General features: G+C 46.4%; 1 protein-coding gene across 10 annotated transcripts in view; it reads right to left on the bottom strand.

The window, feature by feature from the left end:
* Positions 1 to 27,293, bottom strand: part of LOC146854297 (uncharacterized) — a 175,933-nt gene that overhangs the window by 121,433 nt on the left and 27,207 nt on the right. For 5 of the 10 annotated variants that reach the window (XM_085652085.1, XM_085652082.1, XM_085652083.1 and 2 more), the window contains one exon: positions 5,080 to 5,271. The exons of 2 other annotated variants lie outside the window; for them this stretch is intronic. The gene's annotated coding sequence lies outside the window, so the exon portion shown is untranslated. Of the gene's footprint in view, positions 1 to 993; positions 1,049 to 5,079; positions 5,272 to 27,293 lie in introns of those variants that run through there. 3 more of the 10 variants (XM_085652088.1, XM_085652086.1, XM_085652087.1) reach the window with 2 other exon arrangements.

Below are 27,293 nucleotides of genomic sequence, written 5' to 3'. Positions count from 1 at the left end.
TGGATTTATCCAGTCTCCCATTACTGAACGTCATACAAGCCATATTGTAGGTCTCTTGAACTACGTACAAAGCCCAACGATTGTGGCGTCCCTACAGTGTATCAAAGACTCCCCACTTCTGCTTGTTAATGGTACTAGACGCTTTACCTATTAAAGGCCACTTAGGTCTACTCCCCCTGCTGGAAGCCAGTGCATGGGATGAGATAGCATACTTTACCTACAAATCTGATCTATCTAGGACTGCACAGTAACAGTTGTTTCTTAGCTTCAGAGACCCACCTCCTGCCCATACGAGATATAGCAGTTCAAAATCTATCACACACTTTCAAAGTAAATGGGACCAACTACACCAATTGGTTAACTGTTTATGCTAGAAAAAAGTAATTGGTCCTCTTTCCTTCGCATCTTCTTGCGTTCACCAGAGAACTGATCCTGCTGACACTGGGCTACTGCAGGCCCACAAGCTCAGAAATTGCAAAGGATACAAAATCAAGCAGTGAGAATCACCTCAACCTCAGGAAATCTGACCCCACCTCACCTGCCCAGCAGAATCTGTACTAGCTCCCGGTAGAGCACAGGCTCAAATGTAATATTCTATGTATCATGCACAACGTTCTTCACAAATGTGGCCCAAACTGCCTTCATAGGCTGGCTTCACCAAACCAACCAAGATGGAATCTAAGGTCAGTCAACACATGCCACAGGGACTAAGGTAAGACAAATCACTACATTTTCTGGGTGCATGCTTTTGAACGGACCTGATCCTCACCTAGAGAAATCAAGAGGGGTATTGCCAATTCCGGAAAGACTGCAACACCTTTCTGTTCACTTATGCAGTCTATTGGTGTCCTAGCTCCTAAACCACTTGTTAAAATGAAGTAACTCCATCACACACCTGGGTTCTCACACAGTTTAAACAGCCTGCGAGTTCTTCTTTATTTCTTAGACCATTTATTCATCCCTACCCGGATGTATTCTTCCCGTTTAACTTACCTTATTGTTCCGGTCATTTCCTCTCCTCTTATAGTGCTCTGAAATGGCTGTTCAGTAACATGCAAGTGCTTCATAAAACTCCTTAAAGAAATACTACAACAGGTTTTCGTTACTTTACGTTAAACTAAGTCACCAAACCTTAATAATTTGTCACTTGCACAAGACTGATCTCCTGTGCCTCGGTGTAGTGTCTATCTACCCTCACTAATGGTCTACAAAGGAATCTCACAAAGACTAGTCTAAACTCACCGCTTCATTTTACGGCGCGTGCACAGCAATTGGAGTCATAGCCCAAAATATTTATTGGACAGTTTGATTAAGACAGATCAGTGGAGCCTCATGCACATATATCCTTAACCACTGGAGTTTTATGAATACACTTCAAAGTAAGGACACGTATAAATGTTACCTTCAGCACAAAGCATCATTCAAGTATTTCAAAATTTTTAACGACTGTATCCACAATAAATCATATCGACAAAACAGTCTTAAAAATGTGTGCAAAGAAGTGTGGCAAACTGATTCTCAAGTGATCTATAATGAACACCACTAAATCAATTTTACATTATCTTCAGTATTCCTCAGCGTAGTGATCATGCTCAACATACATGGTCCAGTGTTTTAGATGCCCAAGCCACACACACCTCTTAGATCAAATTTAAAATGCACTCTTTCACTCCACTAAACCGCATGGAGTTTAGTGTCTCGATCATTGGAAGTACACAATTACTGAACGAAACCCAAAGGGTCAAATGAACAAAAGTGAGGCTGGAAAGTCAGACATGCTAATCTATGCGGAGTTATAGAGTGCATGGCTACACGAAGGCTTACCAGCACTTACTGAGAGCCAGCTAGCATGCAACTGCAAGGACAGACCTGGTTATACCCTAGCAAATAACCAGGTTAACATTTTTCTGAACCATAGCTCAGTTTCGATTCTCAGCTAGAAATCTATACACACGAGTTCTTTCGTTTGCAGAAGACAGGGGTTCACAAAGAGTTTTAAAACCATACCAAGAATCTAATTGAGCAGAGCGTTCCTCCACAACTAACATTAATAGCATGAGGCACTTTGCAACAAATTTGAGCCTATCGCAGTTTCTTGTTCGTCGCATACTTTTGGGTTGTTTTTTTCGTTTAACTGTCTCCATCACTTTGCGCGTTCACTTGTTATAGGAGCACCGCTGCAGAATATTTTAATCATTCACTGATATGTTTGATAAAATTGATCTCCTTTTACAAGATACAGAGTGCTTTCTTTTACTCATTGATTGGGGTGTACATCAATCTATATCAGCAAGGCATTTAAACAACTATTTAACTTATACTTCTGTAGAACACACTGGATTTAAAATATTGACTGACCCAGTTCCACAAGGGGTTCATGGGTCTGCTCCTCTAGATTCAGTATATTTGTATAGCGTCCAAGGTAGCAGGCTTTGTGAAAGGCATATCACGGAGCAGAATTACAAGCCCTGGAAAAATCATGATTAAAACATCTGTATTTGCAGTTTTTATGTCTGAGCCATATGTCACTGAAATGTTCAGTTATTAGCTTACATCGACGTTTATTGCACCATACTATTGCTTTGCTGGAGAGCAAGACTTTGAAGTCTTTTTTTTTTTTTTTTTTTTTTTTTTTTATATAAAACACGGGACTTACAAAGTGCTAGAATATATTAAATTAGATAACCTACATATTGACAGGCTTATTTTCACAGTATAAATTTCACATTAATTCCAAGATTCTGCAATAATAGTATGTTTCATAAAAGAAGCAAGAGATCAATGCAACTGACAGGGTTGTGGGAAGGTGATCAAGTTTTCTCATTTACATAGTGCTACGTTATGCACATCTGTTTATAAATGTAAGAAATTAGAATACTCCATTTAGTCACTTTGGAAGCAAAGAAAGCAGAAATGCCTTTGCTGCGATTTAAACTACATTCACAGCAGAAGTCATTGGCAAGCGTTTACCTGAGGAAGCCACCTTACGTTCGTTATCTAGATGTCCATCGCAGACAAGTGTACGTACAACTTTTGTAATGCATAAGATTCTGAAATCCCTGTATAAAAAACGGTCTGAGACTTGTGACGCACCCAGTCGGTTATAAAGAAATGATGCCAGGACAAGAGTTCTGATATCACAATGCCTACTGCCAGAACCACCAACCTACGGGAAAAGGCAGGTTATGACACGGAGCACAATTAAAGAAGCCATATAAGGAACAAAACAAACCTAGTTTTTCTTCTGCTCTAGTTTTCTAGCTGTATAGTGACAAGCAGAAAGGAGATAGTCATAGCAACAGGTTTATTTCTTGCACTCCTCAGGTAATTATAGAAAGGTTAGAACATCTCTTTATACATTTCTACATACTACTGTTTTTTTAAAAAATAAATAAACTGACTTGTATTAAACTGATTCTAAAACAAATGTTGTAACAAATATCCAACCATAGTTGGGTACATTACTGGCGCCCGTAAATATTATAGCTGCTCAAATGTAATAAGGTAATACTGATGTCACAATGTCTACTGCCAGAGCCAGCACCAACGTGAAAGGTAGGTCAGGGCGTATTTTTACAGCTGCAGTTTAAACAGAGCACAAAAACGAAAACTGACTTTTCATTCTTATGATCTGTTTTTTATAAAAACGAACAGCGATAAGCAGAAAGGAGCCATTCACGGCAATGTTGATATTTTTCCACACCAAAGGTCGTTGAATGAAAAATAAAATGACGCTGCTTTGTTCTACACATTGAGTCACAGCACTTTCATTATTCGGACTTCGACTGATTCGAATATATTTTTGTAACAAGTTACTAACCATACTACCACTTTCATATGAAGGAGCAAGACACCAAGGATGTAAGAGGCTTGCAAGAAGAGTGATCGTGTGGCCATGTATTTTAAGCAATAAAATACCCCTTTCACACTAAGTATATTGCAAGTCACCTTGGAGTTCCATGACCCAATAATGGAACTTGGCCTTCAGCCTCATTCCACAGGTAACAAACTCCACAGTAACTTCCAATATCCTTGTGTGGCAGGGGGTACTTCATCCCACATATGATGGCCAGAGGACGAAGTTGGAACCTGCTACTGTTAGGAGCGACGCTACTCCTCCCAGATAAGTTGAGACTGTTCGATTGTACCCACATTTAGTTATTCAAATGTACCCACAATGATGGGCGTCTCATCTCAGAAAACGTTCCTCCTAATGTACAACCTTTTGAATGACCAATGGACAATACTACACATCTTGATAAGGTACAGCACTCGGACCCACAATTAATTATATATGAATAAACCAACCTTTGCAAGCAGGGCTCCGAGCAGCAGCAACACTGGTCGCCTATCCGATATCCCTGCCGGGTCTCAAAATCATCTTCATACCCTCCCATCCCCCCTCCCCCATGAGCTTACTCCACTGGTTTAGTCTTGTGTATCCGTTGCTGCTTGAACCACTGGACAACTTGGGGCCTAGAACACTGGAACCCCTAGAGTGAGAGCGATCATAAAATATTCCAGGTTTCACAATACTTAAATCACTCCAGAGAAGTGTAGCATGGACCATAAGACAATGCATGGGTTTCTACAGACGCTTAAGGGGGGTGTGTGGGGGCGGGGGCAGAAGCAGGATATGCCATGCTTGTTCAGCGGCCAGGTATGGGGGGGGGGGTGTCAGCCCCTACAGGTACTTAAAGTTTAGTCAGGATACCTAAGAGAAGACCCTGTCCAACGCCAACCAGTGCCGCAATCAGGCACTGGAGAAACATCACTCAATCCATAGAGCTCCAATTTGGCCACATGTAGAGACCATAGCCATGGTCCAGTTGGGAATGTATTGCTTCCACTATTACTGCTATAGGATGGAAATATGACTAGGGTAATAAAAAAAAATTAAAAAAAAAAAAAAGGACTGGCCGAAACAAAAAGTTGCCAACCCTATGGTGGACTTAGGTTAGAAAGGTCCCGTCTGCATCAATAATTAGACCAAGTAACTCCCCTCCTTTCATTCTGCAGATAGGGTCAGCTAAGATTAAGGAGGAATACGTAAGCAAACGATTTGATTATCAAACGTACGTTTCGGCCTAAGAGAATGACACCTGTATAAGCTTCCTTCAATTGCAGGAAATTCCTCTCCTGGATCCAAGACGCATGGTCTCCCTTCGTCCTGCCCGTTCAGCAACCTTCCTCCTTCGCCACGCCCACATGCTTCATTTTCACCAGGATGGAGTAGCAGTAGAATAATATTCTCGAACTAGCTTCTTAATTCTGTAATAAGAAAAATGGGTTTGTGTTTTCATAGTGTTGTAAATATCAGGTGATCCTGTTACATGTCAATTGTACTCCATTAATTGATCTGGGACAAAATAGGCCAACTGTATAGATCTCATATTCCCCTCCCCCTTTAACAGCACCCCCCCCCCACCGGCAAGTGCTCAACCCATTGAGCTACCTTACAGGTTTAATAGCTAGGTAGTGCACATCGCTATCCACAGCGCAATGTTCAATTATCTCCAAATTATTTTCACCACTGTACGTTGAAAGACCATTTCCTACTGCACTCACTGTTAGTATTTTTTTTATAGCTCATATTTTGTTAAACTTCAATGTCCTGCTAACCCCATACACAGTTCCATGCTTCAAAAGAGAACATGTCAGGTATGTGTCCATTTACTAGCTTCCTTAGAGTTTACACATCAGTACCAGGATGAAGGCTGGGTTTCGAAGCATCTGGCGTTCAGAGCCACAGATGTAAAACAAGCGGAGCATTGAGTTAACCCAAATATTTCATAGGGTCATGGTGAATAGTCCGATCTCTATAGGTCTGCCTTCCACTTCTAGGCTGAGCCTATTAGACCGCAAACAAGCCTCTTGTTGCGCAACACATTGTGGGCTTACCAAGAACTTTCAGGGGCTTTCAGCCCACCCATTTCTTGCTCACCATTGGCTGGCTTTCCTGTCAATCATTTGTCTGATGCTTACTCATGTCCCAACTCGTCAATCTTGTATTTCACTCCCATGAAGCAAATACTCTTTACCACCTCTTTTGATTGGCTAACCTCGATGCTGCCACTGCTTGCTTTTCAGGCACTATGTTTTTACTTTAGGTGAAGCACTTCACGATGGTGCATCTGCTGTCCTACTGTTTCCCTTGTGCATTTCTCTCCTCCTACACTGTGTTATGGTTTGTCACGTGTGCTTCTCCCCACACCCTCCATGTTGTGCTCTCCCTCTTTTAGTACTCCATTCCCTTCTTGCCCATGGGCTTCCCCACCTGCCCCAGGTTCCTCTCACCCACTGCGTCTCCTTCAAACTCCTGAGAGCTTCAGGTTCTCCTCCTCTTCCGCCCCATCGCAGACCCCCCCTCCCCCCCTTCTATTTCTTTTTTAAATAGAACTTGAATTTGTAGGCATGCACGCCTACAAAATGCCACAATCCCCCGTCATATACCACTTTTTCAGTTTTCTTTAGCCATGCTGCACATCAGGGAGACTGTTGTACAGCAAGACTAAGAAACATTGGCAAAACCAAAATCGGTCCAAAAAGGCAAGTAATTTTGGCTTTGCCAGGGCTCGTTTGTATTGACAGTACAGCTCCTGGTTTGTTTCAGGTGCACTGTACTAGAATTTCTAGTGAGGTGGGGGAAGGACACGGACTATTCTGTACGTTGAGGACAAAAAAAACAAACCAAAAAAAAAGATATATATAGATAGATATTATATATATATATATATATATATATATATATATATATATATATATATATATATATATATATATATATATATAAATAAATAAATAAATAAATATCTTTGGTTCTTTTCTGGGAGCACGAAAAGATAACGGCAGCCTCTGGGTACCATCATCTGAACATCTGACAGCCCAATTATCCCATAGACAAAGCCTCGGTTTGGTCAGTTGACAGCGTCGGTAACTATACCCAATTGGTTTTCGGGTACCCACTTTACCCTGGTACTATTGAATAATTCACACCAATGAACACTGAAATCCTGGAGACCAGAATTAAACCGATTTCAAGAACCATATTCCTAGTAATTTTAGAAATACGATTAGTTTACCCTATATTTCATCGGGCCTACAGGAAGTCCAAACATGGAGAGAGATCACAGTTATTAGATCTTTTGCTGCTTTTCTTCGAAAAAATGCCATTTCTGCTGTAAGAGCGAAAAATACTCATCTGCGCTCCTTCCATGACCTGTGCTTAAGTGATAATGGAATAACTTCTGCTGGCTTGACTAAATCCGTTTCCCTAGACGGTTTTATTTCATTAGGAGAAGTTCTCAAAGTGACAGGGACGCCCCTTTGCTGGGGCAGCTGTGCGCTATACAAATCCGGCTAACATAACGTAACAGCGAAGGACCGGAAGTGCCCTGTGAATTTCTATTGCAGAAGTAAAGGCGACAATTGAAAAGGTTTCATTTGGATGTCTTTTTCAAGAAACAAAACAAACACACAACCTTTCATATGCTCTTTTCTTGCTTGTAATAGATCAGCATTATGCACTCCTCGGATGTCACTTCCTATTTATGAGGTTGGAGGCAGTTAACAGCCCTATTACGAAAAATACAAATTAAAAAAGGGAATGGAAAGAGTCCCCGATTGGCAACCATGACCGAAGCACAATAGATTTGAAAACATTAAGGCAAAACAAATTGTAAGTAGGTTACCCTCCCAAGTTTTTTTCTTGGAGTACAACATTTGAGGCTACTTCTACATCTGAGAAAACAAACATTTTATCGCGATTGCGATGTCCAGTTTAGGCCTAAAAGTGTGCTGACCTTCCACAGACACGAGCCGAGAGAAAGTGGACCTTTTGCACTCTGGCCAGGATTCCACCCACAAGAAAGGTTTCTGTGTCACAGGTTCTCTACTTTCTCAAGTAGGTCATCATCACCATATATATATGGGCAAGCAATGTCTCAATGCACAGCCTACTGCAGCATAAGGGCTTACAGATTGTAGCAGGAACAAAGGAAGTATTTTCAGCACTGTAGCCAAAACCGAGTTTTGAAAAGGGGCATTTTCCGACCTTTTCACAATGATGTATTCACCACTACAGGCGAAGAGGCTGGGAGTTGTACAGTGAACACCGAGGGATATAAATACCTAGCTTTCTACTCGCTACAGCGCAACATGTGATCCTAGCATAGGGCTACTACGAAATGGACTAGTTCTTTCAAAAATGAACCAGTTCATGCACTAAGCTTGTAAGAATATACATTAATATTTTTTCAGTGCCGCTTCATGTACTTGTGTTTCTGCGACATGACTGCTGATCATTTCTTCTTAGTCATGGACAGATAGCCATGGATGTGATAAGGAGTTACCAAATTCAATTCACCAAAATGGTCCCTAGGGTAGTTTCCTTCCAGCTCCATTACCAATTCCAATTCCAAAAATTCTTTATTTCGGTCATATAGACCATAAAAGATGCAATGAAAGCATTACAGACATTAAAACATTATTAAAATACATTTGAATAAAAACGGCTCTCCCAGCGAGGAATAGGTTAAAATCGTATTTGGAAAGTTCTTTAAAAAGTTCAAGGAGCTTCAGACGATTTTTTTTCTTCTAATCAGCCATATGGCCATAAGAAATTTGGAAACAGCAAACACAATGTGGCCCAAGGTACTAGTTTTCAAAATCCTGTATGCTTGTGCATACTCTCTGAACCCCAGGTTCTTACAGAGTGGCGCTATCCAATATTTTCTGGGCCTTTGGTATGCAGGGCACACAAACAAGATATGGGGGTCGTTTTCCACATGGTTGTTGCAACAGGGACATATTTTGTCGCCCCCATTTGTCCACTTCGAGGTGTATGAATTGATAGGTAGTGTGCTATACCTCCATTGAACATACAATTTCCTTGCCAGGATGGGAAAGATAAAATCCATAAAAGGTTCAAAAACATAAGAATTTTTGGATTCTAAAAATTGCAAGGTTAAGGTGCCACTATTTTGAGCAGCCGTCAAATGTGCAAGGGACCTGGCTTTGTAGATTTGAGCCAGAGCCTTGCGCGAGATTGCACGGCAGCCTCGTGCAGGATCCTCCCACAAGACACGGAGATTAATGGCAGACAGTTCGTTTTCCACAAAGGTGAGCCAGGGGATTTTGCCGCTAGAGTTTAAGCTCATGACATGGGTGAGATCCTCCCTATAATGATGGAGTTTGTCCGTAGACCAGAGCCTGTGCCAGAACTTCACTGGCTTTGACACAAGCTCCTCTGCAATAGGGGGGAGACCCATGTCCATTCTCAGAGGCTGGAGTGGCGTGGCACTTGGAAGGGCTAGAAGGCGCCTTAGAAAGCTATTTTCCACTATTGATAGGCCCTTCACCGTTTTATGTCCCCATAGCTCACTGCCATACATGGCCGCAGCCTTGGCCTGGGTCTTGTAGGTTTCAAGGGCCGGGCTTATGGGCTTGAAGGAAGAAGTGTTAGCCACTTTCAGGATTGCACCCGAGAGTTGGGATAGTTTGGCCTTGGATCGTACTATCTGTCGATCCCATGCCAAGTTTTCCTGCAGTGTAACCCCCAGATATATGAAGGTGGACACCCTCTCAAGGCTCGCGGTCCCCAGGGTAGGATTGGGCCTAGTTTTAGTTGGTGGGTTGAAGATCATAAACTTGGTCTTTTCTGTATTCACCTCCAATCCATGCTGACTGCAGAAAAGACCAAAACCATCCAGGATCCTCTGGATCCCCATTGGGGATTTTGAAAGGAGGAGGGTATCGTCGGCGAACATGATTGCCGGTACCCTCCTACCTGCCAAACAGGGGGCGTCGTTATCCTTGACGTTTTCCAGGTGTGAGATGACATTGTTGATGAATAATCAAAACAGGGTCGGTGCCAAGACACAACCCTGCCTCACACCTCGGCGCACAGGAAACCTGGATGAAAGTCTACCGTCCCTCCCACACCTAACTTGCGCATAGTTGTTCTCATGCAGCCGGGCCAGGATGTTTAGTAGCTGGGGGGGGAATTCCCAACTTTTCCAATACCTCCCAAAGTTTCCTGCGCGGGACTAGGTCAAAGGCTGACCTCAGATCCACGAAGACCATGTACAATCTCCCGCCCTCAATCCTCACCGTCTTCCAGTAGAGGAGAACTAGGCGGAAGATCTGGTCCATGGTCGATGCGTTTCTCCTGAAGCCAGCCTGAAGGGGACTCAAGAGGTCATTTTCCTCCACCCAGTCTAATAGATGGTTCAGAATAAGGCGCGCAAAAAACTTTTGGGGAACATCTATCAGGCTGATAGGCCTATAATTTGCAGGACTCAAAGGGGACCCTTTCTTATAGATCGGAACTATTTCAGCCCCTAACCAAGAGGAAGGAATCGCCATACCTCCCAAAATGGCATTGAAAAGGACAAGAAAGTACGGGGCCCAAATGTCAGGGTGATATCTGAACAAATCACCGGGTAGCTTGTCCAGCCCCGGTGCCTTCCCCAGCGCTAAGCCCTCCAGTGCCAGCTTCACCTCCCCCAAAGAAAATTCCAAGGCCACCTCTGGCAGGCAGGGGGATTCTACCACCCTCCCTTCCGGCCAGAGAGTGGATTCTTGATATAGTGACCCAAAGTGAGCCTCCCAAACAGAGGGGGCAATATTGGGTTCTACTGCAGACAACAGATCCCCTGTTCCATTGTTTACCAGAGCCCAAAATTTTCTGAAGTCTTTAGATTTAAGGGCTCCAGACAGGTCATGCCAGTGGTTCCAATCCCACTCTGCCCTTGCGTTGGCCAGTGCTACCTTATACCCCCTCCTAAGGGCAGCGATCTTCACCTTATCACTACCCTCTTTAATTGCAGAGAGAAGCTCAGACTTAGTTTTCCTACAAGTGGAGGTGTACCAAGTCGGAGCACGAATCTTTTTCCTTCTAATAGGCAGGGCCGGATTGAAGACATCTGCAAGGTCCCTTACTAGGGCCTGGTGAATACCAGATAGTCTCTCATTGTAATCTGAGGGTCTAGATTGGTTGATGAGGGCATCCACCTCCTGGAACCTAGGGAGTGCTATACCATAGAGGTTTTTTAAAGCTTCTTCTTTCTCAACTAGCTTCCCCCATTTCACTCGGCGCCTGCTTGTGGTGAGTAAAATGTCTCCCTGGTCGGTTACAAAATCGGTAGTTGGCGTCCCTAAGGCAGGGGCTGGGTGCTGGATCACCAAGGAAAGGGCATTGTGGTCACTGTCTATCCTCGGGATCACTCTAAAATCTAGAACTTAGGGCCACAGGGAAATATCTATAAAAATGTAGTCCAGCCTTGACTCATGGTCCTTCTTGTTGAAGGTGCACACCGAAGGAGTGTCAGAAGGGGTGCGCCCATTGCACGCCCTCAGAGCAAAATTCAGGGTGAGAGAAGTAAGTTGTATTGCCAACGGGGACCAAGCTTTGGGGTGAGGTGATGAAGAAGGAGGGACTCCCCAATGGTCATCCTCGGCAGTAAAAGCACCCTCCATTAGGCCCTCCAGGGGTTCAAAGTGGCAGTTAAAATCTCCTCCCATCACTATTTTCAGGTTACCTGTCAATTGCCCTAGAAAAGATGAGAGATCAGCTAGGGTGGGAGATTCTTTACCCGAAGCGACTGGTCGAGAGTAGACATTAACAATAGCCCACGTACTTTTGTCAGGCCATCTGAGGAGCACACACTGAATGTCCGGTGAAAGTGTATCCATACCAACCGCCTGACACCCAATATGACTTGCCACCCAGATTGCCAAACCTCCCGAAGGTCTCCCTCTCCCATTCGACTTTGCCGGGATTTCAAAAATGTCATATCCCCTCCTGGCCAGTGGTGCCCTAGCCCATGTCTCTTGAAAGAGGAGTATGTCACTTTTGCTAACCAAAGTTTCCCACTCTGGGGTATCCACCTTGCTTGCGATGCCAGCTACATTCCAGGACAGGATGGTCATACCTGGACCTTGGAATTGGGGACCAACTTCACTTAGTGCAGACGGGATGTCATATGCAGAATTACCCAAGTCACCCAAGCCAGTGGTGATGGGCGACCGAGTGGGTAATTCAACAAGCTCCACCAATTGCGTTGCAGCACCAGTTAATGTATTTGGTGGATCCTCATCTAACACTTGAGTGCTTCCCATTGTAGACCCTCCGTCTTTTGCAGGGGCCAGGGACCTTTTTTTTATTTACGGGAACGGATGTACCTTCCCCCCTAGATGTAGACCCATAGGCAGAATTTATCAGGTGTTGCGGAATGACCCCCCTTATTGGTCAATCTACTAAGTCCAGACAGGAAAATCTATTCTGAAGGACAAAATTACCATGGACAGGCAATGAATTATACTTGGGTCTGTACCGTGAACCGTCTACAGCAAAGCCCACTCTAGTCCAACTCTGTTCCCTCCCCACTCCTAAATTGGGAACATTTGGATAGAAATGCGAGAGAGACACTACGTCTATGTTGGATTTATCCGGCCTTACCAGCCAGTTGCAAATGTAAGGGGCAACTAGTGGGCTTTTAAAACGGATTATGATACAGTCCCCTGCCCTATTTTTGGGGGTAGTTCCAATCCATGGGATCCTTCTGACCATCAGCACATCACCTTTGATGTTAGAAGGGAGGGGCCTATTAATATTAAGCCAACTAATTACTTTATTACGAAGTGAGTCCTGTGGCTCTCTGATGTCATTAGTGAGCTCAGGGACTCCCACCATAATCGCTGTATAAGGCACAGCCTCAGGGGGCAAATTAACCACCCTACGCCTACTGTTAGGACTCATGGGGCGATCAGTATATTCATTGTTGGCTCGCCCCCCACTCATTGGGAGAGGTGGTGTTGGTTGTTTAGATCTTCTGGGTGCCGGGACAGGGGGCCTAAGCATTTGTAAAGGGGGCAATGGGGGAGCATGGCTACCTGTAACACTATCTTGTGCCCCAACCGGGACCTGTGTACTTGTTCCAGCAGTAGACGGTCTAAACCCTGCGGAATCCCGGGGAACCGTCTGTGCACCTGAACCCAACCCCCTACTAGGACTATTCCTATTCTGTGCATCTTCTATAGCCTTAAGTCTAGCAGCTATGGAATCCAATTTTGCAGACAGTGGCTCCAACAGGCTCCTAAGGGTATCCCTAAAAGAGCCAATCAGAGCCTCGGTTGCATTTAGAGGATTTCCACCGAATACAAACGGGCCAGAACACCCAGGTACCACTTTTGCTAATGGCAAGTCTGGATGATCAGAGCCAATTCCCGGGGAGCTAACCACGGGAGAAGCCGGAATGCCAGAGCTAGCAACTATTGTTGGGTTGATTTTATCCACTTTGGCCCTTTTTGCCCCTCTTAGTTTCCTTAACCTTTTCCTTTTCGAAGGGTGGCAGACTCTCCTGCCTACGGGATCTGTTGGCGCTACAACCTGCCCTTCATCCTGCACTTTAGACATTTCCGCACAATTAATATACGGAGTGGTCTCCACCACCCCCGAGGGGCACAGAGACTCACTATCCCTCAATAAATTTGACGGGGTCCTAAGTTGTTGGAGGACTGTCTCGATTGTCTGATCGATACTATCCATGAGAGATAGATGAGTGACGTCAAATGGTGTTGGAGTACTGATATCAATAGATGAAGAGTCCGAGGGGACCATTGAGACTGACACATTTTCGAAATTTACCTCAAGGAGAGTGTCTGATGCTGTGCGACCTTTACTAGCCGCGGCACTAGTCTTAGGAAAGAATTTGTCCAGTGTGCTGGAGCACTGTTGGGCAGCCTTACTCCTGGATACTCTAGTGGCCATAGCGGGCGGGACAGTGAAAGCCACAGGCTGTTGGAATAGAGAAATGAGCCTTGGGACAAAGACGACGTTGGAGAGGGGGCCCGGTCCGGTCTCTGCCGGCCTCTAACGGCCTAAAACGGCCCGCTCTTTGCCCGGTCTTCGCCCCGGGCTATGTCCCGCGCGCGTCCCGCTTGCGCGTGGAACTGGTTCGCAGCTTTATGGGCGGAGAGCGTTGAGGGGGAGGAGCCGGGAAGAGGAGACAGCTGGTGCGGCCGCCAAGCAGCCTGGTCCTCGCAGTCCCGGAGTAGAAGTTCCAAGGTTAAAAGCACCCCCACTCAGCACAGCGTCTTAAGTTTCCGTAGAATCCTTGCACTTCAGAGCCCAGGTAACGTGAAGTTGATTGCCAGCCTCCGTGCGGCACCTGCGAAGCGGGGGCCGCGAGGCGTTATGTACCTGCAGGGGGAGGGGCCGGGAAGAGGAGACAGCTGGTGCGGCCGCCAAGCAGCCTGGTCCTCGCAGTCCCGGAGTAGAAGTTCCAAGGTTAAAAGCACCCCCACTCAGCACAGCGTCTTAAGTTTCCGTAGAATCCTTGCACTTCAGAGCCCAGGTAACGTGAAGTTGATTGCCAGCCTCCGTGCGGCACCTGCGAAGCGGGGGCCGCGAGGCGTTATGTACCTGCAGGGGGAGGGGCCGGGAAGAGGAGACAGCTGGTGCGGCCGCCAAGCAGCCTGGTCCTCGCAGTCCCGGAGTAGAAGTTCCAAGGTTAAAAGCACCCCCACTCAGCACAGCGTCTTAAGTTTCCGTAGAATCCTTGCACTTCAGAGCCCAGGTAACGTGAAGTTGATTGCCAGCCTCCGTGCGGCACCTGCGAAGCGGGGGCCGCGAGGCGTTATGTACCTGCAGGGGGAGGGGCCGGGAAGAGGAGACAGCTGGTGCGGCCGCCAAGCAGCCTGGTCCTCGCAGTCCCGGAGTAGAAGTTCCAAGGTTAAAAGCACCCCCACTCAGCACAGCGTCTTAAGTTTCCGTAGAATCCTTGCACTTCAGAGCCCAGGTAACGTGAAGTTGATTGCCAGCCTCCGTGCGGCACCTGCGAAGCGGGGGCCGCGAGGCGTTATGTACCTGCAGGGGGAGGGGCCGGGAAGAGGAGACAGCTGGTGCGGCCGCCAAGCAGCCTGGTCCTCGCAGTCCCGGAGTAGAAGTTCCAAGGTTAAAAGCACCCCCACTCAGCACAGCGTCTTAAGTTTCCGTAGAATCCTTGCACTTCAGAGCCCAGGTAACGTGAAGTTGATTGCCAGCCTCCGTGCGGCACCTGCGAAGCGGGGGCCGCGAGGCGTTATGTACCTGCAGGGGGAGGGGCCGGGAAGAGGAGACAGCTGGTGCGGCCGCCAAGCAGCCTGGTCCTCGCAGTCCCGGAGTAGAAGTTCCAAGGTTAAAAGCACCCCCACTCAGCACAGCGTCTTAAGTTTCCGTAGAATCCTTGCACTTCAGAGCCCAGGTAACGTGAAGTTGATTGCCAGCCTCCGAGCGGCTCCCGCGAAGCGGGGGCCGCGAGGCGTTATGTACCTGCAGGGGGAGGGGCCGGGAAGAGGAGACAGCTGGTGCGGCCGCCAAGCAGCCTGGTCCTCGCAGTCCCGGAGTAGAAGTTCCAAGGTTAAAAGCACCCCCACTCAGCACAGCGTCTTAAGTTTCCGTAGAATCCTTGCACTTCAGAGCCCAGGTAACGTGAAGTTGATTGCCAGCCTCCGAGCGGCTCCCGCGAAGCGGGGGCCGCGAGGCGTTATGTACCTGCAGGGGGAGGGGCCGGGAAGAGGAGACAGCTGGTGCGGCCGCCAAGCAGCCTGGTCCTCGCAGTCCCGGAGTAGAAGTTCCAAGGTTAAAAGCACCCCCACTCAGCACAGCGTCTTAAGTTTCCGTAGAATCCTTGCACTTCAGAGCCCAGGTAACGTGAAGTTGATTGCCAGCCTCCGTGCGGCACCTGCGAAGCGGGGGCCGCGAGGCGTTATGTACCTGCAGGGGGAGGGGCCGGGAAGAGGAGACAGCTGGTGCGGCCGCCAAGCAGCCTGGTCCTCGCAGTCCCGGAGTAGAAGTTCCAAGGTTAAAAGCACCCCCACTCAGCACAGCGTCTTAAGTTTCCGTAGAATCCTTGCACTTCAGAGCCCAGGTAACGTGAAGTTGATTGCCAGCCTCCGAGCGGCTCCCGCGAAGCGGGGGCCGCGAGGCGTTATGTACCTGCAGGGGGAGGGGCCGGGAAGAGGAGACAGCTGGTGCGGCCGCCAAGCAGCCTGGTCCTCGCAGTCCCGGAGTAGAAGTTCCAAGGTTAAAAGCACCCCCACTCAGCACAGCGTCTTAAGTTTCCGTAGAATCCTTGCACTTCAGAGCCCAGGTAACGTGAAGTTGATTGCCAGCCTCCGAGCGGCTCCCGCGAAGCGGGGGCCGCGAGGCGTTATGTACCTGCAGGGGGAGGGGCCGGGAAGAGGAGACAGCTGGTGCGGCCGCCAAGCAGCCTGGTCCTCGCAGTCCCGGAGTAGAAGTTCCAAGGTTAAAAGCACCCCCACTCAGCACAGCGTCTTAAGTTTCCGTAGAATCCTTGCACTTCAGAGCCCAGGTAACGTGAAGTTGATTGCCAGCCTCCGTGCGGCACCTGCGAAGCGGGGGCCGCGAGGCGTTATGTACCTGCAGGGGGAGGGGCCGGGAAGAGGAGACAGCTGGTGCGGCCGCCAAGCAGCCTGGTCCTCGCAGTCCCGGAGTAGAAGTTCCAAGGTTAAAAGCACCCCCACTCAGCACAGCGTCTTAAGTTTCCGTAGAATCCTTGCACTTCAGAGCCCAGGTAACGTGAAGTTGATTGCCAGCCTCCGAGCGGCTCCCGCGAAGCGGGGGCCGCGAGGCGTTATGTACCTGCAGGGGGAGGGGCCGGGAAGAGGAGACAGCTGGTGCGGCCGCCAAGCAGCCTGGTCCTCGCAGTCCCGGAGTAGAAGTTCCAAGGTTAAAAGCACCCCCACTCAGCACAGCGTCTTAAGTTTCCGTAGAATCCTTGCACTTCAGAGCCCAGGTAACGTGAAGTTGATTACCAGCCTCCGTGCGGCACCTGCGAAGCGGGGGCCGCGAGGCGTTATGTACCTGCAGGGGGAGGGGCCGGGAAGAGGAGACAGCTGGTGCGGCCGCCAAGCAGCCTGGTCCTCGCAGTCCCGGAGTAGAAGTTCCAAGGTTAAAAGCACCCCCACTCAGCACAGCGTCTTAAGTTTCCGTAGAATCCTTGCACTTCAGAGCCCAGGTAACGTGAAGTTGATTGCCAGCCTCCGTGCGGCACCTGCGAAGCGGGGGCCGCGAGGCGTTATGTACCTGCAGGGGGAGGGGCCGGGAAGAGGAGACAGCTGGTGCGGCCGCCAAGCAGCCTGGTCCTCGCAGTCCCGGAGTAGAAGTTCCAAGGTTAAAAGCACCCCCACTCAGCACAGCGTCTTAAGTTTCCGTAGAATCCTTGCACTTCAGAGCCCAGGTAACGTGAAGTTGATTGCCAGCCTCCGTGCGGCACCTGCGAAGCGGGGGCCGCGAGGCGTTATGTACCTGCAGGGGGAGGGGCCGGGAAGAGGAGACAGCTGGTGCGGCCGCCAAGCAGCCTGGTCCTCGCAGTCCCGGAGTAGAAGTTCCAAGGTTAAAAGCACCCCCACTCAGCACAGCGTCTTAAGTTTCCGTAGAATCCTTGCACTTCAGAGCCCAGGTAACGTGAAGTTGATTGCCAGCCTCCGAGCGGCTCCCGCGAAGCGGGGGCCGCGAGGCGTTATGTACCTGCAGGGGGAGGGGCCGGGAAGAGGAGACAGCTGGTGCGGCCGCCAAGCAGCCTGGTCCTCGCAGTCCCGGAGTAGAAGTTCCAAGGTTAAAAGCACCCCCACTCAGCACAGCGTCTTAAGTTTCCGTAGAATCCTTGCACTTCAGAGCCCAGGTAACGTGAAGTTGATTGCCAGCCTCCGTGCGGCACCTGCGAAGCGGGGGCCGCGAGGCGTTATGTACCTGCAGGGGGAGGGGCCGGGAAGAGGAGACAGCTGGTGCGGCCGCCAAGCAGCCTGGTCCTCGCAGTCCCGGAGTAGAAGTTCCAAGGTTAAAAGCACCCCCACTCAGCACAGCGTCTTAAGTTTCCGTAGAATCCTTGCACTTCAGAGCCCAGGTAACGTGAAGTTGATTGCCAGCCTCCGTGCGGCACCTGCGAAGCGGGGGCCGCGAGGCGTTATGTACCTGCAGGGGGAGGGGCCGGGAAGAGGAGACAGCTGGTGCGGCCGCCAAGCAGCCTGGTCCTCGCAGTCCCGGAGTAGAAGTTCCAAGGTTAAAAGCACCCCCACTCAGCACAGCGTCTTAAGTTTCCGTAGAATCCTTGCACTTCAGAGCCCAGGTAACGTGAAGTTGATTGCCAGCCTCCGTGCGGCACCTGCGAAGCGGGGGCCGCGAGGCGTTATGTACCTGCAGGGGGAGGGGCCGGGAAGAGGAGACAGCTGGTGCGGCCGCCAAGCAGCCTGGTCCTCGCAGTCCCGGAGTAGAAGTTCCAAGGTTAAAAGCACCCCCACTCAGCACAGCGTCTTAAGTTTCCGTAGAATCCTTGCACTTCAGAGCCCAGGTAACGTGAAGTTGATTGCCAGCCTCCGTGCGGCACCTGCGAAGCGGGGGCCGCGAGGCGTTATGTACCTGCAGGGGGAGGGGCCGGGAAGAGGAGACAGCTGGTGCGGCCGCCAAGCAGCCTGGTCCTCGCAGTCCCGGAGTAGAAGTTCCAAGGTTAAAAGCACCCCCACTCAGCACAGCGTCTTAAGTTTCCGTAGAATCCTTGCACTTCAGAGCCCAGGTAACGTGAAGTTGATTGCCAGCCTCCGTGCGGCACCTGCGAAGCGGGGGCCGCGAGGCGTTATGTACCTGCAGGGGGAGGGGCCGGGAAGAGGAGACAGCTGGTGCGGCCGCCAAGCAGCCTGGTCCTCGCAGTCCCGGAGTAGAAGTTCCAAGGTTAAAAGCACCCCCACTCAGCACAGCGTCTTAAGTTTCCGTAGAATCCTTGCACTTCAGAGCCCAGGTAACGTGAAGTTGATTGCCAGCCTCCGAGCGGCTCCATTACCAAAGGACGAATCCCATCATCGAGCTCTGCTGCAAAATTTTAGACTTTGTTGGAGAATGGGGCAGAGCTGCCAGTTCCACGGGAGGAATCAAGGACCGGTTTTTATTCCATTCAGTTGCTTGTTCCCAAACATTATAGCAAGCTTCATACAGTCTTGGATTTGAAAACCCTGAATAGATAAGTGCAGGTGGATCACTTCAATACTCCTTTACTGGCAAAGAAGGATTTTCTGGTCCCGTTGGATTTACAAGACCATATTTTCATATCCCTGTGCATCCGTCGAGCCAGAAATTCCTATGATTTGCTGTTGGAGATTAACACTTTCAGTTCAGGCCTTGCCTTTCGGATTGGCCACTTTTCTAAGAGTATTCACTAAGGTACTGTCTCCAGTTGTTGCTTTTCTACAGTTAAGATATGGAAATATAGAGATGTCTTAATGGTTGGCTTTTTCCAGATTACTCTTTTTTTTCTAAAGCTCAAGACAAGGTCCAGCTCGTGATCACAACTCTCAGAACTTAGGGTTCATCAACTTCCTGAAGTTGTAACTTCAGTCACCTCAAGAGACGCGGTTTATAGGAGTCTAGTTCAATAGCCGTCTAGGCAGAGTATTTCTTCTTCTACAGCAGGTACTGACAAATCAAAAAGCCATCAACAATCTTCAGGTTTAAGACTTCGTCAGCAAGAACATCGTTGAAGGTGCAGGGTCTTGTGGTCGCAGCCATGACAGTCGTGCCATGGGCAAAGTAACCTCTCAAGCCATTAGTGAACCATCTACTACGCTATTGATCACCAGCCTCTCAGGATTACAAGTTTCCAGTTACTCCTCTCCTTTGCTTGGTGGCAAATAACAGATAATTTGACAAAAAGTGTCTCTTTCAGTCGGTCTCCCAGCTCCAACGTATCTTGTGACAGACGCCAGCCAGAGGGGTTTGAGTGTGGTGCTGGGAGATCAGGAAAGAAAGGGACCATGGTCAGAATGGGAAGCATGATACCAGTCCACGACTTGGAAAACATTAACTGCTCTATGGGGGGCACTTCAGGGGTTTTCTCCTCTGTTAGAGGACCTGAATGCAGTTGTTTGGAAAGACAACCAGGTGACTCAATTCCATCAGAATCAATAGGGCGGCACAAGGGGCAAGATGCTGAAACTAATAGCACTGAACAATTTTACTTGGGGAGAAATTCGCCTTTTAGCCTTATCAGCATTGTACCTCCAGGACACACTGAATTTCAGAGCGGAGTGTCTCAGTCAGAAGATACCATCCTCTGAAATCTGGACTTGCTGGTAGGTAATCGGGTGTACCGAATTCGAAATTCCATGGCTAGACCAGTTTGTGCAAAACAGAGGAAGCATTGCATTGTGTGGTGACACACAGGCATTCCATGCTCAGGATTCGGAGATAGATGCTCTCGCCATCCCTTGGCCACAGGGAGTTCTCTACGAGTTCCCTCCGATTCCCCTCCAAGGGTGCTTCAGTTTCCTCCGATTCCCCTCCTCCAAGGGTGCTTCAGAAGATTCAGGAGGAGAGGAAACTAGTGATTTCCATAGCTCCTTGTTGGCCACGTCACTCCTAGTTCAAGTGTCTCAAGACTATCAAAAGGAGAGTTTCTCCAGATCTCCCTTTGTCCCTCACCGCTCCTGTATCCTCTTCTACCGCCAATTCACTTAGAGCACCTGAAACTGAAGGCAAGGAATGTAAAAGGGTAGTTTTGCAACAGTTGGGATGCTCACCTCAAGTGGCCTTAGATATCCAAACTTCACACAAGCCATCTAACCTGAAATCTTCGAAAAACATTGGGGTTCCTTTCTCAAGTAGTGTTCTGCTAAAAATGTTGATCCTTTAACAGTGAATCTCTTACAGGTTCTGGAATTTGAGGTAATCAATATTGAGGGTCTGGCTCCATCTACTATTGACTCTGTGGGCTGTCGTAAAGGCACTTAAGGCCAGATGTATTAAAAACGTTTTGCGATTCCCTAATTGCGAATCATTGTGATTTCCTAATTGTGAATTGCAAAACGGCATGTATGAAAGTGTGTTGAACAATTTGAAATTCCCAGTGGGTCACAAATGACCTACCTCACGACTTCATGAGGTTGGTCTCAATTTGCAACATTAGGAATCGCAAAAATGACAGGATGGTGGCCTGCTGCGGTCAGCAGACCATCATGTCATGTGGGACCACTGCCTGCGCCTATAAAAAGTTCTTTAATACATTCAGAGGGGAAGGAGTCCCTTTAGGACCTCTTCCTGTTTGCGAATGGGTTACCACCAACTTGAAGTTGGTGGTAACTGAATGTTTCGCGACCTCTTACACAGTCAAAAACCATTTCATACATACCGCTGCAATTCACTATTTGAAGGGACGCCCTAAACGTGCCTCTTCCAAATACCGAATCGCAAACTCATTTTGCGATTCGGGAATAGGATACCGAATCACAAAATAGGGTTCGATACATGTAAGCAGCCTTTTTTGCATGCTCAAAACGAGCAGTTTCTGCAAATCAGCCCATTTGCGAAGGCAAAATTGGTTGATACATGTGGCACTCAATGTCCAGAGAAAGTTCGCTCCAGTTTCAACACTGGTTTCAAGACTTTTGAGAAATTTGATTGCAGAAGCCCATTTCTTTAGTTACAGTTCCTTCTTGGGATCTTGCCATAATTCTCAGGAGGTTTACAATTGTTCACTTCGAGCTAGTAGATATTTCCTGGGTGACTGCAAAAACCACCTTAATGGTTGAGATTACTTTGGCGCAGAGATAGGGGAATTTGCCATCATGTTTTCCTCACTTCGGTTTCTGTCTGGACATGGTGTTCTGAGGCTGGAATCTACATTTGTTCCGAAGGTTCCTCCTTCCCTCCATATCTTCAGTGGTTTTGCCAGAGTTTACAGAGGAGGATCAAGTTCCCTCAACAGTTGATGTCAAACAAGCATTGTCCATCCAGCTGAACTGTACAAAGGATTTTAGAGTGTCCAAGTCTTTCTATTTTTCTCATGAGCCTTCCACCAAGGGTCATAAAAGGGTCCAGCCTGACTAAGTAGATGGCTCCACCAAGCAATCAAACAAATCGGTGGAAGAAACTGTTCCTCCACATGTTCCAGGTACATCGACTACAGCAGTGGTTGCTTTTATTCACGAATCTTTGAGCGGTCACTTGTTCATCACACCTTTGTGAAGTCTAGACTGGACAGACGCAGTGGGTTCAACAGTATTGAAATCTACAATATCTTAATTGTTGTTCTAATGCAATTTTCAGTGATTCAACAATGATGTAATTGTTGTCCAAATATATTTTTGAAGCATCATGGTCGTCAGTGCTTTTTTTGCTTGGTATTTCCCCATTGTTCAGGACTGGGGCAAGGAGGACATAAGATAAGGGGTTATGACGCAGTTACTTACCGGTAAGCTTCATTAGCCAGATTTGTGGTCTTCCACGTACCAGTTCACATCCCTTCTTCCCACCCAGTTTGCACCGCCAACCTTGTATTATATTTGGTAATACAGGACGATAGCCAGTGTTAAGAGGAGAGACATATAGCAAACAGGGTTACTTGTTTAAGCTAGGTAAAGTGTGTCAGAAGTGGGATTTCCTCATTCTTCTGGACTGGGACGAGGAGGACAACAAATCGGAGTAATGAAGATTACTGGTAGGTATCCGAGTCATTACCATGTCCCTGTGGTGTTTAATTTATAAAGGTTAATTATTTGGATGCTGAAGAATGCCAAAAATATAAGCTTGACAACTGCATTAGAAGATCTAGAATGTTAAACACAGATTATGTACTTGTCAATGTCAAAAATGTAAATAAGTTAACAAAAAGGAGGAGGCCAAGATAATGGTAGTTTTTGGGGAAAACAGAACCTAAACATCACCAAGAGTGAGCCTAGACAAAGTTGTAGTAAAGTGGGCAGGTGTCCCGCATAAAATAAAGTTCATTGTGCAAGAAGCCAACTTTGGGGCAGGTTGGTGCAAGGAGAAAGGTTGATGTACGTCTGCAGGAGTTCCTCCATGTATTTCAGTGAATGCACGTCTGAGATACAATGGCACGAGTGGAGGGGGCTGCTTTAGGGGTGATGCTGCAGAGGTGGTAGTGAGTTGTAAGGAGGCTACAGCAGGTTATTCAAAATTAGCAGAGATGGCCGCTGTGTATTTGGGAAGATAGTAAATGACAGAGTTGGGGGTGACATTACACTTTTCATGTGGGAGTTCTAGTGGATGCCACAGGCGGTACAGGGGTGGCAGATGATGGGTGGAAAATGAGTAGGCTGAAGAGGAACAAGTGGATTATAGGTTGGGGTGAACTAGATAGGTAGACATCTGAATAAGGTCTAAAGCCTCTGCAAAGACCGTTCCTCTGATCACAGTGGTGTGGTTGGCTTTTGGCAGGAGAATACAAAATTGGATGAGAATAGTGATTTGATCAAAGAAGTCTCAGCCAGGTCCAGATCGGAATGTGGAGAGAGCAGTTGAATACTGACACCATGTCAGTGTGCTCTATGAGAGTGGATGAAGGTATATAAAAACCAAATCCAAAAGAGATTGCCAAGTCATTGGCAGAAGCACTTGCGTACAGAGAAAAAGTGCTTAACCGTAGTAACTCTACTACTCAATGTTTTGAATTGCACTTTGCTTCTCAGGCATGAAATACAGGTCGCCAAAATGTAAATACCACCCTGCAAGGCAATTTAATAGTCTTTTCTCATCTTCCTCAGGGAGGGAGAAGATGACCTGGTTGGAGTGGAGGGGCAGCTGAGGTGACTATCACTTGGGTTACTGATCAAAGTCTCAGATCACGACAAGGAAAGAGGAGGCCAGCATCAACGTATTCCAAGGTGCTTGTATGTTCACTACCATTACATCAGGAGCTCTATAAGCATTTAGACGGCATCCAGAAACTCTGACATGCTGGCTCTTTATGAAATAGATAGTTTGTTGAGTGTTAATTCGGGGAGGAGTGAAGAGGTAAGTAGTGGGTGGGGAGGAGTAAGCAGTGTAGCAGTCAATGTGGACCATAAGGAGCAGCATGGTAAAGTGTGGGAACTTGGAAGTGGTTATGTGTGCCATTTACCCAGGTCTGGGAGAAGGGACTACATAGCTGCTGCTGGCACTTAGGACAGTCTTGACACCATTTTTTTTTTTAAGCTAGGTAATCCAAATAAACTCCAGTCTGCAGAGTGACATGTAGCTGGGCAGGGGTGGAGAGGTGCGGGGGTAGGGGGAACAGGTCTTGGTGCTTAGTGGCAAAGTAAGAAGGGGTAAGTAACATTTTATTTCATTCTTTGGAACAGTTTGCCAATATAATTATTTTTGTTATTTTTAATATTGTTTACCTTCTTATGGCCAATTAGGGGACACAGACCAAAGACGCAAAGATGACTTAGATAAACGTATTCTGTAGTCGCAAAAGCAAGTCCCGCTGAAACGTTTAAGCTGGTGGCACAAAGAGCACAAGAGAGCTTTCCATATTGAGGTCTACTGAAAGTAAAATGGTTCCGAAGTAGGTACAACCAATGCTCGTTTAATCATAGCATCAAATTTAATATAAAAATGCCCACTCAACCACTGCTTCTAGATACCGGAAGTAGTTAGATTTGCATTTAGACAGTTTCCATTTTAGCATCATCAGGGTTCAAAGAGTTGGAATGCACCCAGGTCTGAATAAGGGCCAGCTCTTGGGCGGAGAGACCAATGCAGGCACACTTGGGACTGACCTCACGGGGGCTGCCTCATTTAGAAGTACCTTATTGGTTGAAAAGCACCTGTTCCAATGTTCCTTGTGTGTCTAGAGGTATCTTGACATTTTTACTGTTTACTGAAAACTCACTGACTAACGTTCCTGCTGGAGAGAAAGTAGTTTTGTCTAGAGGTAGCTCGGACTCATCAAGTATGGCAGAAGGTTAATATGCCTACTGCAAAGAACTAGTACCATGCAGACCACAGAACTGTATTTTATGTGGATAGCTCAGTGGGTTACTGCTTGTGTCACAGAGATCCTTTTGTTACTTGAAGTTCATAAATTACAAACCTAGTATAGCACAGTAACCTATGGACTGTCAAAGAGCTGCATGCAAACTGCAAGGCATAGGGTAAGAACCTTTTGTTTTTCCAGTGTTTCATGTTGCTAAAAATAAAAAAAATTAAGTTTGTTTGGGTAGAAATATATTCTTATTAGTACAGCCAACCAAAGCTTCTGTGATACGTTTTGAATCCAGAGTTTGTGCTTCTCCAGATCAAACACTCTTAAAATATACTGCCTACTCAGGATGAGTCGACTTGTACATCAGTCAATAGGAAGTGTTGCATAGGACCATGAGGGTTACATCAGTATGTTTCATGGACTCTGTATAATGTGTGTGTGATGAAAGGTGCTCTGACACCCTATACTGGTAGGAGTAGCACTATAAAACAAATGAAATGAATGTGAGAGAGGGGCTATTGAGAGGTGGTGGTGGGTAAGGCGGTAGGGAGGAAATACATGGAAAAAGAAGCGGGGGCCAAGAAAGATTGCTGCTTCAGGACTCACCAGTGCCAACAGCCAGCCCTGGTCGAAATGACTGAAATTAAAAAGATGGGCACAAAAGGTTGCCCCTACCCCGAAGGTAGCCATACAGGCGAGTGTTCTTCATATGTATCTGGCGCTCCACGCAATATACGCAGATATCGTCCAGGTTTTAGAGGAACTATGCAAGAATGGACCAAAGAATCATTCAATCATAGAAAGCAAAAGGGCTAATCAGACTTTATCAATATGAACTGATAAAAAAAGATTCACCTAATTGGGACAAGAGCGCCCACACCAAAATTTAATTTATACTCCCTATAACAATATAAGGACTTTAAATCAAAGTCCCCATGGAGCTGGATATTGAAGAAATTTAGGTTTTTGTTAATTCTTTAAGAATCTGAATGTTACAATGACTTGAAATTCTCAAGTCTACATATGAAGCAAAGTTCTCTCAAGCTGTTCATGCAGTATATTATATATTTTCTTTATTGTCCGATTAATTTAAATCATTACAATAACAGTTCGTAAAACAAGGCAATATTACATTCCTTAAAGATTATAACAGAAATACATATCATAAAAAGGTATTTTGTTCATAAACATTTCATTATTATTCACCATACATATTAGTAAACCCATCAATACAGAATCTTTAGGTCCACTCTTTTTATGTTTTTAAATCAGCCGCTAAAAAGAAGCAGAGCATACAGTAACACATGTTTGGTCCAGTTGTGATATTAGTTAAAATATAAAGTGTATCCACGCTTTTTAAAATTAGCCCGAACATCAGATACTTTCTAAAATGTATCAAGTTGCATTGCCAGTATAGGGGAAAACAGTTCAATTGGAATTAGAGCCGCTTTCTATTCTTATTAAAATGACCACATCGTCCTGACGCAGTTTCTTCTGAGCTAGAAGGATAAATTTGACAAAGTTAACTGTTAAATTGATATGCCCTTTAAGGCACAGTATCGCTTGGCGACACGTTCTCACCCCTTGTTTGTTGAATATAGGTTTTAAAAGTGTTAATCTTTCTTGACACAATTTGGGGCAAATGCATACAATGTACAATATCGTTTCATTAATATAACCACATAGTCTACACTTTTGTGATTGCCAAACTTGTACCCATCTAGGTGTACCATCTTTTGTTGGGTAATGTCCAAACCTAAGCTTGAGCAATATATCCCTTACTGCCGGTTTCAAAACAAGTTAAATAGAACTGGGGTTCAATTTTATTATATGATTAACTGACCAGGCATGCTTTATTTTTTTTATATAGTCTGCTCCTAATCCAATATTAATGATACCAATTTAGTTGATGGATTTAAAATCCGTTTTAAAATGGTTTTATTTCTAATCATTATTAAAAGGTTGGAGCTTAAAAGTATTCAAACTTTCCGTTAAGTATGACCTCTGTGGTCTAGTATACTTCTTATTCATTTCTTGCCAACACATATATGCAAGGGACTCGGGGTCCGATAAATAAAGTGAAAATAGACATTTTAAAAATGCAGCTGGTCTTACCAATGTTTGGTTTAGCAGACCAAATTCCAGTCTAACTGTAGCATGTCCAACATTTTTTGAAATTCTAAAACTGGCCTTAGCCAACTGCTGGATAAATTAGAAATAATTTTTTTCATCTTTTCCTCTGAAAACTGACCCATATGTAAGCGCAGGGATAAGTTTTGCCTTCATTACTTTTAGTAAATGATTGTGACTAGAGCATGAAAGTTTCACGCAATGATCTAAAGGTAAAAGACAATGAAGTTGCCTTGGCCTTTAAATTATCACAGTGTGGTTTAAAAGTCAATAATCCAGCATAACTCTCAAGTATTTATACTGCCTTACAGTTTCTATAGATAAATCCTTCATTTTCCATAATGATTGTTGATCCGATCATCATTTTTTTGGGCATTTAAATGTAAACCATTCGTATATATATAT

This window comes from Triturus cristatus, chromosome 4_1 (genome assembly GCF_964204655.1).
Source record: "Triturus cristatus chromosome 4_1, aTriCri1.1, whole genome shotgun sequence".
NCBI classification, from domain to species: domain Eukaryota; kingdom Metazoa; phylum Chordata; class Amphibia; order Caudata; family Salamandridae; genus Triturus; species Triturus cristatus.
Note: the sequence above shows the minus strand (reverse complement) of the source record. Positions and strands in the feature narration are given on the sequence as shown.